The sequence below is a fragment of the Oncorhynchus masou genome, chromosome 11, assembly GCF_036934945.1.
Source record: "Oncorhynchus masou masou isolate Uvic2021 chromosome 11, UVic_Omas_1.1, whole genome shotgun sequence".
Lineage (NCBI taxonomy): Eukaryota > Metazoa > Chordata > Actinopteri > Salmoniformes > Salmonidae > Oncorhynchus > Oncorhynchus masou.
The window spans coordinates 58,049,415-58,064,119 of NC_088222.1; positions in this window are offsets into that span (position 1 = coordinate 58,049,415).

A 14,705-nucleotide genomic window follows, 5' to 3' on the forward strand; every position below is an offset into this window, starting at 1 on the left:
TTCGGAGGACAAAAATAGCTGTTTTTGTTTTTACAGCTTTTTTGTTAGAGTTAGATATACATACATTTTACATACATGGTCCTATTGTATATATTAAACCCTCTTAGGCCTCTCTCCCCCTATCTGAGATATCTACTGCAGCCCCCATCCTCCACATACAACACCCGTTCTGACAGTCACATTCTGTTAAAGGTCCCCAAAGCACACAATTTCCTGGGTCGCTCGTCTTTTCAGTTTGCTGCAGCTTGTGACTGGAACGAGCTGCAACAAACACTCAAACTGGACAGTTTTATCGTAACCTCTTCATTCAAAGACTCAATCATGGACACTCTTGACAGTTGTGGCTGCTTCACGTGATTGTTGTCTCTACCTTCTTGACCTTTGTGCTGTTGTCTGTGCCCAATAATGTTTGTAGCATGTTTTGCGCTGCTACCATGTTGTGTTGCTACCATACTGTGTTGTCATGTGTTGCTGCCATGTTATGCTATTGTCTTCCTGTAGGTCTCTCTTTATGTAGCATTGTGGTGTCTCTCTTATCTCTCTCCTGGGCTCCTGAGTGTTGCAGCTTTCTAAGCCACTGCATCTCATTGCAAGAGGTGTCACTACATTCCCTGGTTCGAATCCAGGCTGTATCATATCTGCCTGTGATTGGGAAGCCAATCGGGTGGCGCACCATTGGCCCAGCGTCATCCAGGTTTGGCCGGGGTAGGCCGTCATTGTAAAAAATAATTTGTTCTTAATTGACTTGCCTACATAAATAAAAGGTAAAACATTTGGCATGTGTGTTTTGTCCTATATATTTATTTAATATTTTCATTTTTAATCCCAGCCCCCGTCCCCACAGGAGGCCATTTGCCTTTTGGTGGGCCGTCATTGTAAATAACAATTTGTTCTTTACTGACTAGTCAAATAAAGGTGCAATAAATTTAAAAATATATATATATATATATATATACATATATATACAGCATTCACATGACAATATATGCTACATACAGTACCAGGCAAATGTTTGGAGACACCTAGTCATTCAAGGGTTTTTCTAGAGTTGTACTAGATTTCTACATTGTAGAATAATAGTGAATAAATCAAAACTATGAAATAACACATATGGAATCATGTAGTAACCAAAAAAGTTTTAAACAAATAAAAATATATATTTGAAAATTCTTCAAAGTAGCCACCCTTTGCCTTGATGACAGTTTTGCACAGTCGCTATTCTAACATAAAGAAAAGAAAACAAATAAAGAGAACCCTTGAATGTGTAGATGTGTCCAAACTTTGGACTGGTACTGTATATACTGTACCTTACTTTGTTCATAATGATGAAATGTTACAAGAATTGTCAGTCTGTGAGAAAAAAGAAGCCTGCACGCAGTTTGATCTCAGGTTTACCCCAGCACCAGTACACTTTTTGGATGTGTATATTATTGCCTTGTTTTTAAAGACTGAGATCTATCTAATCCATGGTATTTCCTCATTGAGCTTATAGATGGTGTGTGGCGTCAGAGTGGTTTACAGCACAACTGTGTAAGGGGCCACTGACGAGACAGGGTATAGGGCCCCGTTGGCTCCTATTGTGTGATTGACCAGTGCCTGTAAATCAGAGCTATGGATAAGGGGTGCTTAGTCTCTGTAAATACCAGGGACCACAATTACATATTTGTTGTGTTGTGTAATCAACATTACATAAATTACCAAAGCAAATTGAACATCAATTTGTGGAGGAATGCACATTGTTTCGGTGAGGACTTTCATCTGTGTTACTTCATATTCTATCATCATTTTTAGTGTCAGTTGATTAGCTTGAAAAAAAAAAAGGAATATTGCCACAGGAGTAGCCTATTGCCAAATCGTCCATTAGGTCCTTGGATTTCACTTTGCCCCCTATAACACCTTCTCAACTCAGTATTTGTCTCTATGTGTAACAGTGCCTTTAATATATCAGCAAATCCTCTTAGTTTCTGCCTGTTTTATGTAAGACATCCAGCAACATAGAGATGTTACGATTGCACAAAGACTGGCCAAGATCACATTTTCTCATTATTCAAAAGGAACAAAACGTCGCGTCTTCTCCTTTATGGTGAATACTCTCACCACAACGTCTGCTGACATCATCTCATTCTTGCTCAGTGATCTCATGTGTATGCTTAGTGTCGCAGACTTGGCGGAGTCTCTATAAATACAGTGTACTTCTCCTCAGAGGGGAGACGTATCGGCATAGCATAGATGAGCATTCCGTCTAACCCCGCCTCCCTCCCACTGCCCAACCCGCAAAGTGCAAAGTCTAGGGCATTCTGCTCAACACACGTCTCTCTGTGTTTCGGCATTCCTCAGTTCAGAAGATTGTTTTCTAATACGCTGTCTAAGCCGGGTTACTTGTGGCAAGTGTATCATGGCGATATCCATCACTCAAAACTGTCTCACCTCTATGTGTGCGGCATACGTTTTAGTGATGGGGGAAAATCGATACAATTACATATCGCAATATTATTTTTGGCCGATATTATATTGCTATTTGACTTCCAATATCGATTTGTTAAAAAAAAGTTATATATTTGTTAACGCTAGTTAGCACTAGTTGTCTGTACCAACGCCAAAACTCTGGTATTTTTCTTCCTATAGCTTGTTCTTCATCTTCTTTATAGATAGTGAGCCAACATGTTTTCAGCACTTTTATTTCCCTGACTGATCAAAACTAGTTTTCTCACCTCTCTCTTTTGTCTCTGCAGCAGACATAGTGAGCAATATGTTAGGAACATCAAATTGCAGTATCGAATCGCAATACATATAGAACTGTGAGAATCGCAATACATATAGTATCATAATCATTTTGTAACTGGAGGTCCCTGGCAATTCCCAGCCCTAACATTAAATCAAATCAAATCAAATTTTATTTGTCACATACACATGGTTAGCAGATGTTAATGCAAGTGTAGCGAAATGCTTGTGCTTCTAGTTCCGACAATGCAGTAATAACCAACAAGTAATCTAACTAACAATTCCTAAACTACTGTCTTATACACAGTGTAAGGGGATAAAGAATATGTGCATAAGGATATATGAATGAGTGATGGTACAGAGCAACATAGGCAAGATACAGTAGATGGTATTGAGTACAGTATATACATATGAGATGAGTATGTAAACAAAGTGGCATAGTTAAAGTGGCTAGTGATACATGTATTTCATAAGGATGCAGTCGATGATATAGAGTACAGTATATACATGTGCATATGAGATGAATAATGTAGGGTAAGTAACATTATATAAGGTAGCATTGTTTAAAGTGGCTAGTGATATATTTACATCATTTCCCATCAATTCCCATTATTAAAGTGGCTGGAGTTGAGTCAGTGTCAGTGTGTTGGCAGCAGCCACTCAATGTTAGTGGTGGCTGTTTAACAGTCTGATGGCCTTGAGATAGAAGCTGTTTTTCAGTCTCTCGGTCCCTGCTTCTTGTACAGGTTCAGGAATGGCAAAAAAATATCAACATTCATTTAAAATGTAACCTACAAATAGCAGTGTTGGATGGTTTGGAAAGTCAATCTATCAACAATAGTATAATAGGTTTGAAAGGTTTTCATCTTTTTATGACAATCTGTGGATATAATTAAAAAGGTTAAACATAAATGTAAAATATCACAGCACATGGAAACCAAATGAAGGTGGTCTACGGTGATAGGTGGGATGTGCTGAGAGTAGCTGAGGGTGGGATTAAGGAGTTTATGATCAGTAATCATATTATTGAAAACACTACATACCAGAGTAAAATCTAATGTATGTACAGTTCAAAAGTTTGGACACACCTACTCATTCCAGAGTTTTTCTTTATTTGTTACTATTTTCGACATTGTCGAATAATAGTGAAGACATGAAAACTATGAAATAACACATATGGAATCACGTAGTAACCAAAAAGTGTTAAACAAATCTAAATATATTTTCGATTCTATATTCTTCAAAGTAGCCACCCTTTGCTTTGATGACAGCTTTGCACACTTTTGGCTCTCAGACCATGAGAAACAAGATTCTCTGGTCTGAAGAAACCAAGATTGAACTCTTTGGCCTGAATGCCAAGCGTTACAGCGTTACAAGCCCAGCCAGATCCCAGACTTGAATCCGATGGAACAGCTCTGAACAGACCTGAAAATAGCTGTGCAGCAACGCTCCCCATCCAACCTGACAGAGCTTGAGAGGATCTGCAGAGAAAAAATGGAAGAAACTCCCAAATACAGGTGTGCCAAGCTTGTAGTGTCATACCCAATAAGACTCGAGGCTGTAATCGCTGCCAACACAGTACTGACTAAAGGTTCTGAATACTTACAGTGCCTTGCAAAAGTATTCGGCCCCCTTGAACTTTGCGACCTTGATTACACACAGGTGGATTGTATTTATCATCATTAGTCATTTAGGTCAACATTGGATAATTCAGAGATCCTCACTGAACTTCTGGAGAGAGTTTGCTGCACTGAAAGTAAAGGGGCTGAATAATTTTGCACGCCCAATTTTTCAGGTTTTGATTTGTTAAAAAAGTTTGAAATATCCAATAAATGTCGTTCCACTTCATGATTGTGTTCCACTTGTTGTTGATTCTTCACAAAAAAATACAGTTTTATATCTTTATGTTTGAAGCCTGAAATGTGGCAAAAGGTCGCAAAGTTCAAGGGGGCCGAATACTTTCGCAAGGCACTGTATGTAAATGTGATTTTTCCATTTTTATATTTTGGGGGGGGGGGGGCGACTAGTGGCATGTATTCATGGATGCCAAGGGAAGCCAGACTTACCCAAAATATTGACCAAGAAAAAAATATATATATATTTGGTCTCTGTGTTTCATAATCTTCTTTCAATTCGCAAGAGGCTGAATATACCTCACCTGAGAAAGCATCCGAGTGAGTGAAACAGTGCCCCTCTGTCTCTGTATGTGTAGCCCATCTATCTGATACTGTCTGGTCAAAAAGAACATGATGTGTTTTTTTTATAATTATTAACCCATCTCTCTTCGGAGGACAAAAATAGCTGTTTTTGTTTTTACAGCTTTTTTGTTAGAGTTAGATATACATACATTTTACATACATGGTCCTATTGTATATATTAAACCCTCTTAGGCCTCACTCCCCCTATCTGAGATATCGACTGCAGCCCCCATCCTCCACATACAACACCCGTTCTGACAGTCACATTCTGTTAAAGGTCCCCAAAGCACACAATTTCCTGGGTCGCTCGTCTTTTCAGTTTGCTGCAGCTTGTGACTGGAACGAGCTGCAACAAACACTCAAACTGGACAGTTTTATCTCAATCTCTTCATTCAAAGACTCAATCATGGACACTCTTGACAGTTGTGGCTGCTTCGTGATTGTTGTCTCTACCTTCTTGACCTTTGTGCTGTTGTCTGTGCCCAATATTGTTTGTAGCATGTTTTGCGCTGCTACCATGTTGTGTTGCTACCATACTGTGTTGTCATGTGTTGCTGCCATGTTATGCTATTGTCTTCCTGTAGGTCTCTCTTTATGTAGCATTGTGGTGTCTCTCTTATCTCTCTCCTGGGCTCCTGAGTGTTGCAGCTTTCTAAGCCACTGCATCTCATTGCAAGAGGTGTCACTACATTCCCTGGTTCGAATCCAGGCTGTATCATATCTGCCTGTGATTGGGAAGCCAATCGGGTGGCGCACCATTGGCCCAGCGTCATCCAGGTTTGGCCGTGGTAGGCCGTCATTGTAAAAAATAATTTGTTCTTAATTGACTTGCCTACATAAATAAAAGGTAAAACATTTGGCATGTGTGTTTTGTCCTATATATTTATTTAATATTTTCATTTTTAATCCCAGCCCCCGTCCCCACAGGAGGCCTTTTGCCTTTTGGTGGGCCGTCATTGTAAATAACAATTTGTTCTTAACTGACTAGTCAAATAAAGGTGCAATAAATTTAAAAATATATATATATATATATATATATATATATACAGCATTCACATGACAATATATGCTACATACAGTACCAGGCAAATGTTTGGAGACACCTAGTCATTCAAGGGTTTTTCTAGAGTTGTACTAGATTTCTACATTGTAGAATAATAGTGAATAAATCAAAACTATGAAATAACACATATGGAATCATGTAGTAACCAAAAAAGTTTTAAACAAATAAAAATATATATTTGAAACTTCTTCAAAGTCGCCACCCTTTGCCTTGATGACAGTTTTGCACAGTCGCTATTCTAACATAAAGAAAAGAAAACAAATAAAGAGAACCCTTGAATGTGTAGATGTGTCCAAACTTTGGACTGGTACTGTATATACTGTACCTTACTTTGTTCATAATGATGAAATGTTACAAGAATTGTCAGTCTGTGAGAAAAAAGAAGCCTGCACGCAGTTTGATCTCAGGTTTACCCCAGCACCAGTACACTTTTTGGATGTGTATATTATTGCCTTGTTTTTAAAGACTGAGATCTATCTAATCCATGGTATTTCCTCATTGAGCTTATAGATGGTGTGTGGCGTCAGAGTGGTTTACAGCACAACTGTGTAAGGGGCCACTGACAAGACAGGGTATAGGGCCCCGTTGGCTCCTATTGTGTGATTGACCAGTGCCTGTAAATCAGAGCTATGGATAAGGGGTGCTTAGTCTCTGTAAATACCAGGGACCACAATTACATATTTGTTGTGTTGTGTAATCAACATTACATAAATTACCAAAGCAAATTGAACATCAATTTGTGGAGGAATGCACATTGTTTCGGTGAGGACTTTCATCTGTGTTACTTCATATTCTATCATCATTTTTAGTGTCAGTTGATTAGCTTGAAAAAAAAAAGGAATATTGCCACAGGAGTAGCCTATTGCCAAATCGTCCATTAGGTCCTTGGATTTCACTTTGCCCCCTATAACACCTTCTCAACTCAGTATTTGTCTCTATGTGTAACAGTGCCTTTAATATATCAGCAACTCCTCTTAGTTTCTGCCTGTTTTATGTAAGACATCCAGCAACATAGAGATGTTACGATTGCACAAAGACTGGCCAAGATCACATTTTCTCATTATTCAAAAGGAACAAAACGTCGCGTCTTCTCCTTTATGGTGAATACTCACACCACAACGTCTGCTGACATCATCTCATTCTTGCTCAGTGATCTCATGTGTATACTTAGTGTCGCAGACTTGGCGGAGTCTCTATAAATACAGTGTACTTCTCCTCAGAGGGGAGACGTAACGGCATAGCATAGATGAGCATTCCGTCTAACCCCGCCTCCCTCCCACTGCCCAACCCGCAAAGTGCAAAGTCTAGGGCATTCTGCTCAACACACGTCTCTCTGTGTTTCGGCATTCCTCAGTTCAGAAGATTGTTTTCTAATACGCTGTCTAAGCCGGGTTACTTGTGGCAAGTGTATCATGGCGATATCCATCACTCAAAACTGTCTCACCTCTATGTGTGCGGCATACGTTTTAGTGATGGGGGAAAATCGATACAATTACATATCGCAATATTATTTTTGGCCGATATTATATTGCTATTTGACTTCCAATATCGATTTGTTAAAAAAAAGTTATATATTTGTTAACGCTAGTTAGCACTAGTCGTCTGTACCAACGCCAAAACTCTGGTATTTTTCTTCCTATAGCTTGTTCTTCATCTTCTTTATAGATAGTGAGCCAACATGTTTTCAGCACTTTTATTTCCCTGACTGATCAAAACTAGTTCTCACCTCTCTCTTTTGTCTCTCTGCAGCAGACATAGTGAGCAATATGTTTGGAACATCAAATTGCAGTATCGAATCGCAATACATATAGAACTGTGAGAATCGCAATACATATCGTACCGGCACCTTAGTATCATAATCATTTTGTAACTGGAGGTCCCTGGCAATTCCCAGCCCTACCATTAAATCAAATCAAATCAAATTTTATTTGTCACATACACATGGTTAGCAGATGTTAATGCAAGTGTAGCGAAATGCTTGTGCTTCTAGTTCCGACAATGCAGTAATAACCAACAAGTAATCTAACTAACAATTCCTAAACTACTGTCTTATACACAGTGTAAGGGGATAAAGAATATGTGCATAAGGATATATGAATGAGTGATGGTACAGAGCAACATAGGCAAGATACAGTAGATGGTATTGAGTACAGTATATACATATGAGATGAGTATGTAAACAAAGTGGCATAGTTAAAGTGGCTAGTGATACATGTATTTCATAAGGATGCAGTCGATGATATAGAGTACAGTATATACATGTGCATATGAGATGAATAATGTAGGGTAAGTAACATTATATAAGGTAGCATTGTTTAAAGTGGCTAGTGATATATTTACATCATTTCCCATCAATTCCCATTATTAAAGTGGCTGGAGTTGAGTCAGTGTCAGTGTGTTGGCAGCAGCCACTCAATGTTAGTGGTGGCTGTTTAACAGTCTGATGGCCTTGAGATAGAAGCTGTTTTTCAGTCTCTCGGTCCCTGCTTCTTGTACAGGTTCAGGAATGGCAAAAAAATATCAACATTCATTTAAAATGTAACCTACAAATAGCAGTGTTGGATGGTTTGGAAAGTCAATCTATCAACAATAGTATAATAGGTTTGAAAGGTTTTCATCTTTTTATGACAATCTGTGGATATAATTAAAAAGGTTAAACATAAATGTAAAATATCACAGCACATGGAAACCAAATGAAGGTGGTCTACGGTGATAGGTGGGATGTGCTGAGAGTAGCTGAGGGGTGGGATTAAGGAGTTTATGATCAGTAATCATATTATTGAAAACACTACATACCAGAGTAAAATCTAATGTATGTACAGTTCAAAAGTTTGGACACACCTACTCATTCCAGAGTTTTTCTTTATTTGTTACTATTTTCGACATTGTCGAATAATAGTGAAGACATGAAAACTATGAAATAACACATATGGAATCACGTAGTAACCAAAAAAGTGTTAAACAAATCTAAATATATTTTCGATTCTATATTCTTCAAAGTAGCCACCCTTTGCTTTGATGACAGCTTTGCACACTTTTGGCTCTCAGACCATGAGAAACAAGATTCTCTGGTCTGAAGAAACCAAGATTGAACTCTTTGGCCTGAATGCCAAGCGTTACAGCGTTACAAGCCCAGCCAGATCCCAGACTTGAATCCGATGGAACAGCTCTGAACAGACCTGAAAATAGCTGTGCAGCAACGCTCCCCATCCAACCTGACAGAGCTTGAGAGGATCTGCAGAGAAAAAATGGAAGAAACTCCCAAATACAGGTGTGCCAAGCTTGTAGTGTCATACCCAATAAGACTCGAGGCTGTAATCGCTGCCAACACAGTACTGACTAAAGGTTCTGAATACTTACAGTGCCTTGCAAAAGTATTCGGCCCCCTTGAACTTTGCGACCTTGATTACACACAGGTGGATTGTATTTATCATCATTAGTCATTTAGGTCAACATTGGATAATTCAGAGATCCTCACTGAACTTCTGGAGAGAGTTTGCTGCACTGAAAGTAAAGGGGCTGAATAATTTTGCACGCCCAATTTTTCAGGTTTTGATTTGTTAAAAAAGTTTGAAATATCCAATAAATGTCGTTCCACTTCATGATTGTGTTCCACTTGTTGTTGATTCTTCACAAAAAAATACAGTTTTATATCTTTATGTTTGAAGCCTGAAATGTGGCAAAAGGTCGCAAAGTTCAAGGGGGCCGAATACTTTCGCAAGGCACTGTATGTAAATGTGATTTTTCCATTTTTATATTTTGGGGGGGGGGGGGGGCGACTAGTGGCATGTATTCATGGATGCCAAGGGAAGCCAGACTTACCCAAAATATTGACCAAGAAAAAATATATATATATTTGGTCTCTGTGTTTCATAATCTTCTTTCAATTCGCAAGAGGCTGAATATACCTCACCTGAGAAAGCATCCGAGTGAGTGAAACAGTGCCCCTCTGTCTCTGTATGTGTAGCCCATCTATCTGATACTGTCTGGTCAAAAAGAACATGATGTGTTTTTTTTATAATTATTAACCCATCTCTCTTCGGAGGACAAAAATAGCTGTTTTTGTTTTTACAGCTTTTTTGTTAGAGTTAGATATACATACATTTTACATACATGGTCCTATTGTATATATTAAACCCTCTTAGGCCTCACTCCCCCTATCTGAGATATCGACTGCAGCCCCCATCCTCCACATACAACACCCGTTCTGACAGTCACATTCTGTTAAAGGTCCCCAAAGCACACAATTTCCTGGGTCGCTCGTCTTTTCAGTTTGCTGCAGCTTGTGACTGGAACGAGCTGCAACAAACACTCAAACTGGACAGTTTTATCTCAATCTCTTCATTCAAAGACTCAATCATGGACACTCTTGACAGTTGTGGCTGCTTCGCGTGATTGTTGTCTCTACCTTCTTGACCTTTGTGCTGTTGTCTGTGCCCAATATTGTTTGTAGCATGTTTTGCGCTGCTACCATGTTGTGTTGCTACCATACTGTGTTGTCATGTGTTGCTGCCATGTTATGCTATTGTCTTCCTGTAGGTCTCTCTTTATGTAGCATTGTGGTGTCTCTCTTATCTCTCTCCTGGGCTCCTGAGTGTTGCAGCTTTCTAAGCCACTGCATCTCATTGCAAGAGGTGTCACTACATTCCCTGGTTCGAATCCAGGCTGTATCATATCTGCCTGTGATTGGGAAGCCAATCGGGTGGCGCACCATTGGCCCAGCGTCATCCAGGTTTGGCCGTGGTAGGCCGTCATTGTAAAAAATAATTTGTTCTTAATTGACTTGCCTACATAAATAAAAGGTAAAACATTTGGCATGTGTGTTTTGTCCTATATATTTATTTAATATTTTCATTTTTAATCCCAGCCCCCGTCCCCACAGGAGGCCTTTTGCCTTTTGGTGGGCCGTCATTGTAAATAACAATTTGTTCTTAACTGACTAGTCAAATAAAGGTGCAATAAATTTAAAAATATATATATATATATATATATATATACAGCATTCACATGACAATATATGCTACATACAGTACCAGGCAAATGTTTGGAGACACCTAGTCATTCAAGGGTTTTTCTAGAGTTGTACTAGATTTCTACATTGTAGAATAATAGTGAATAAATCAAAACTATGAAATAACACATATGGAATCATGTAGTAACCAAAAAGTTTTAAACAAATAAAAATATATATTTGAAACTTCTTCAAAGTCGCCACCCTTTGCCTTGATGACAGTTTTGCACAGTCGCTATTCTAACATAAAGAAAAGAAAACAAATAAAGAGAACCCTTGAATGTGTAGATGTGTCCAAACTTTGGACTGGTACTGTATATACTGTACCTTACTTTGTTCATAATGATGAAATGTTACAAGAATTGTCAGTCTGTGAGAAAAAAGAAGCCTGCACGCAGTTTGATCTCAGGTTTACCCCAGCACCAGTACACTTTTTGGATGTGTATATTATTGCCTTGTTTTTAAAGACTGAGATCTATCTAATCCATGGTATTTCCTCATTGAGCTTATAGATGGTGTGTGGCGTCAGAGTGGTTTACAGCACAACTGTGTAAGGGGCCACTGACAAGACAGGGTATAGGGCCCCGTTGGCTCCTATTGTGTGATTGACCAGTGCCTGTAAATCAGAGCTATGGATAAGGGGTGCTTAGTCTCTGTAAATACCAGGGACCACAATTACATATTTGTTGTGTTGTGTAATCAACATTACATAAATTACCAAAGCAAATTGAACATCAATTTGTGGAGGAATGCACATTGTTTCGGTGAGGACTTTCATCTGTGTTACTTCATATTCTATCATCATTTTTAGTGTCAGTTGATTAGCTTGAAAAAAAAAGGAATATTGCCACAGGAGTAGCCTATTGCCAAATCGTCCATTAGGTCCTTGGATTTCACTTTGCCCCCTATAACACCTTCTCAACTCAGTATTTGTCTCTATGTGTAACAGTGCCTTTAATATATCAGCAACTCCTCTTAGTTTCTGCCTGTTTTATGTAAGACATCCAGCAACATAGAGATGTTACGATTGCACAAAGACTGGCCAAGATCACATTTTCTCATTATTCAAAAGGAACAAAACGTCGCGTCTTCTCCTTTATGGTGAATACTCACACCACAACGTCTGCTGACATCATCTCATTCTTGCTCAGTGATCTCATGTGTATACTTAGTGTCGCAGACTTGGCGGAGTCTCTATAAATACAGTGTACTTCTCCTCAGAGGGGAGACGTAACGGCATAGCATAGATGAGCATTCCGTCTAACCCCGCCTCCCTCCCACTGCCCAACCCGCAAAGTGCAAAGTCTAGGGCATTCTGCTCAACACACGTCTCTCTGTGTTTCGGCATTCCTCAGTTCAGAAGATTGTTTTCTAATACGCTGTCTAAGCCGGGTTACTTGTGGCAAGTGTATCATGGCGATATCCATCACTCAAAACTGTCTCACCTCTATGTGTGCGGCATACGTTTTAGTGATGGGGGAAAATCGATACAATTACATATCGCAATATTATTTTTGGCCGATATTATATTGCTATTTGACTTCAATATCGATTTGTTAAAAAAAGTTATATATTTGTTAACGCTAGTTAGCACTAGTCGTCTGTACCAACGCCAAAACTCTGGTATTTTTCTTCCTATAGCTTGTTCTTCATCTTCTTTATAGATAGTGAGCCAACATGTTTTCAGCACTTTTATTTCCCTGACTGATCAAAACTAGTTCTCACCTCTCTCTTTTGTCTCTCTGCAGCAGACATAGTGAGCAATATGTTTGGAACATCAAATTGCAGTATCGAATCGCAATACATATAGAACTGTGAGAATCGCAATACATATAGAACGGTGAGAATCGCAATACATATCGTACCGGCACCTTAGTATCATAATCATTTTGTAACTGGAGGTCCCTGGCAATTCCCAGCCCTACCATTAAGGGTTCCTCTCACAAAAGCTTAGGTACGATAGAGTGAATAATACCTATGAATCAATCCCACTATTAAGATTTTGATGTGTTTGCATCTGAAAGCTGTATTGCTATAGTAGGTTACATGGCCTAGGCTGAAATCAATTAACAGTGTTCAAAAGAACACAATATTGGATTATTCATTTATCCAACAACATTTAGGCAGTCTTGTAAAGGACAAACCTATATCCATTTTACTAGATCTGGTTACATTTTTGTTGGAGATCCATATTGTTTTTGTCCCAAAACAACCAAATGAGTCTTTAGCTTCTGTGGAAGCTTCTGAGGAAACCATGTGGGAGAACTGGATGACCTCTTCTTTGCTCAAATCAAATCAAATTGTATTTGTCACATACACATGGTTAGCAGATGTTAATGCGAGTGTAGCGAAATGCTTGTGCTTCTAGTTCCGACAATGCAGTAATAATCAATGAGTAATCTAGCTAACAATTCCAAAACTACTACATTATACACAAGCGTAAAGGGATAAAGAATATGTACATAAAGATATATGAATGAGTGATGGTACAGAGCAGCATAGGCAAGATACAGTAGATGGTATCGAGTACAGTATATACATATGAGATGAGTATGTAAACAAAGTGGCATAGTTAAAGTGGCTAGTGATACATGTATTACATAAAGATGCAGTAGATGATATAGAGTACAGTATATACGTATACATATGAGATTAATAATGTAGGGTGTGTAAACATTATATTAAGTAGCATTGTTTAAAGTGGCTAGTGATATATTTTACATAAATTCCCATCAATTCCCATTATTAAAGTGGCTGGAGTTGAGTCAGTGTGTTGGCACCAGCCACTCAATATTAGTGGTGGCTGTTTAACAGTCTGATGGCCTTGAGATAGAAGCTGTTTTTCAGTCTCTCGGTCCCAGCTTTGATGCACTTGTACTGACCTCGCCTTCTGGATGATAGCGGGGTGAACAGGCAGTGGCTCGGGTAGTTGTTGTCCTTGATGATCTTTATGGCCTTCCTGTAACATCGGGTGGTGTAGGTGTCCTGGAGGGCAGGTAGTTTGCCCCCGGTGATGTGTTGTGCAGACCTCACTACCCTCTGGAGAGCCTTACGGTTGGGGGCGGAGCAGTTGCCGTACTGAGGCGATGTAGTTGTTGTGAAATTATTAGATTATTTGTTACATATTTCTGCATGATCTGAACGAGAAGCACAAGCATTTTGCTACACTCGCATTAACATCTGCTAACCATGTGTACGTGACAAATACAATTTAATTTGATACCTAGCAGTTTAAACCTGGAGCCTTGCGCACGGTTCACAACAACTAGACCGTTGTCATTACACTCATTAAATCCATGATTAATGAGTATTATTAGGGTAGATTTATACTGTTCAACCCCTATTGTTCACTTTTTTTCCATCTTCCAATATTTCATGGATTTAAAAATGTAAAACTTTCAGGATGAATAACATTGAAAGACATGTATTTAGTGAACCTCCCTTGCAAAGCCCACCTGCATAAGGTAAGTCTGAATACTAACTACTGAGAAGTGTGTCGGACAGGTGTGCGCAGGAAACGGGCCCTACATGATCGAGGGATACTACAGTGTTTAGTATAGTATTCTACAACATTCTAAAGTAAGTACTACCCATGATCAAGGGGTTGTTCAGGGTGTTGTATAGTATTCTACAGTATTCTACAACATTCTAAAGTAAGTACTACCCATGATCAAGGGGTTGTTCAGGGTGTTGTTTAGTATTCTACAGTATT